Genomic DNA, 1,824 nt, shown 5'->3' on the forward strand with positions numbered 1-1,824 from the left:
CTTATTAAATCTAAAATAAAAGACTGGAAATATCTGGCAAACCTTAAGTTTTAGGAAACAATTCTTATATTATTAGCATATTGGCTGTTTATTAGTACTTATAAAGCACGTATTAATGCCTTGTTCTGCATGACCATATTTTAAACCCCTTAATCCTACCCCATACTAAACTAAAGTGAGACCAAGTTTAATATGTTAAATATATTAGGAATCTGCTTACTCTGCCTGTGCTATACTACAGGAACAAGTTTCTCATCATTCAAATCTAACTGTCATGGTAATTCATTTATGAAGATTAACATTAAAAAAGCCCTAAATAATCTTCACAGCTGTTGAAAATAATCCCAGTCATATTTCAAATGTTGGACATGTTCTTAATCAGAACGCTACGCCTGTCAAGTTAACACAGCGTTTCCGTTTAAGTCATTGAAAAGCTTGTAGTTATCTAATATAATAAATGAAAAAGAAAAAGCAGTGTCATCTTATGTACTCTTGGAAAAAATTGCATTTGTTTGAAAAAGCGTCAAGATGTGTTTGTCAAATACTGGGGCAGCTTCCTTTCTTATTTGGGCATAACAGGATATCATCTAACTTTCCATGCTTTCTTTTTAAATATTTTTTTTACGGATTATTTGTGGCACTATGGGTTGGAGGTTTAGGGCATGTTATAGGGCAGTGTATACAGGAATGATCTATTCAGATTATTCTGTATTTTATATGTTGTGTTTAACCTGAAAAAAAACCCAATAAATGTAATGTTCAAAAAAATAAAAATAAAAGAAAAAGCATTTTTTTTCCAGATGCATATAACCACTGAAACTATCTAAACTATTCCCCTCATATTTGGTTCATATCTCATATTACATATCCTATAGCTTTGGAGAAACAGCAAAGTCCAAAACTATCCAGAGTGATTCTGCTCTCTTGTAAAAATGACATTTAAACTCACAATTCTGTCTAGTGTCAGCAAACTGTCTGGAAGTGCATATGTGAGTCAAATGATATGCAATCTGGCTTTCTAATTTCTAATACGTTGCAGAAAAGAAAAGGAATAACAAGCAAGATAATGTAACAAGAACAATGCTTAAGACTGCACTGACATCATGTTTTCTTTTTAAAAGTTTTAAGGCTTTATTACTGAAATTATATGCCTCTGATTTTACACATGGGGTCTTAAGAAGTTAAGTTAACTTAAAAAAAGAAAACATCTTGGAAGAATAATTATGTTCAAAATTTCAGAAAAAAAAACATTACCACAACACTCTGCAGCTCAGCATACCTTTCAGTTTCCAGTGCAAATTTAGTGAAGTCTTCAGTCTCTCCGAGGTGTCCCTAAACCCCTGGCACACATTTCACGCTGACAACCGAGCCAAAGAAAGCTTGCTTAGCCCCCAGCAGACTTTTCCATTTTGGAAGTGGAGATAATTCTCTGCGTGTGTAAGTATATAAGGGAGTAAACAGCCAACCAGATGTAGGATTTGCTAAAATATTTTTACGTCCACATTTGTCCACTGGGGAAACGAGGGTGGAGATGGATATTGAGAGGGGGGGGGGGGTCTAAATTCATCAAACATCCTTTGAATGGGTTTACACTTTGACATTAAAAATCAGCCTAAAAATAATCAAATGACTGCAGTCTCAGTGCTAAAAATAATATCTAATGAAATCAATAAAATAATGTTGCTATTTAAATCTCCAAAATAAATACAGATAACAGAGACCGCAAGAAATGTGAGAGAGGGGCTGAGAATATACAAGATATTTACATCCGGAACAAAACACTCAAAATCCCAAGCTGTGTTTCTTCTCCCTGATGGACAATGA

General features: G+C 33.9%; 1 protein-coding gene across 3 annotated transcripts in view; it reads right to left on the bottom strand.

Moving 5' to 3' along the window:
- LOC107680405 (type-2 angiotensin II receptor-like) overlaps positions 1 to 1,520 on the bottom strand; it is a 4,252-nt gene extending 2,732 nt beyond the window's left edge. For 2 of the 3 annotated variants that reach the window (XM_016476291.1, XM_016476289.1), the window contains exon 1: positions 1,280 to 1,520. The gene's annotated coding sequence lies outside the window, so the exon portion shown is untranslated. Of the gene's footprint in view, positions 1 to 1,254 lie in introns of all 3 variants that reach the window. The other variant, XM_016476290.1, reaches the window with a different exon arrangement.
- Between the last annotated feature and the right edge of the window lie 304 nt (positions 1,521 to 1,824).

This window comes from Sinocyclocheilus anshuiensis, unplaced genomic scaffold (genome assembly GCF_001515605.1).
Source record: "Sinocyclocheilus anshuiensis isolate Anshui unplaced genomic scaffold, SAMN03320099.WGS_v1.1 scaffold1262, whole genome shotgun sequence".
Lineage (NCBI taxonomy): Eukaryota > Metazoa > Chordata > Actinopteri > Cypriniformes > Cyprinidae > Sinocyclocheilus > Sinocyclocheilus anshuiensis.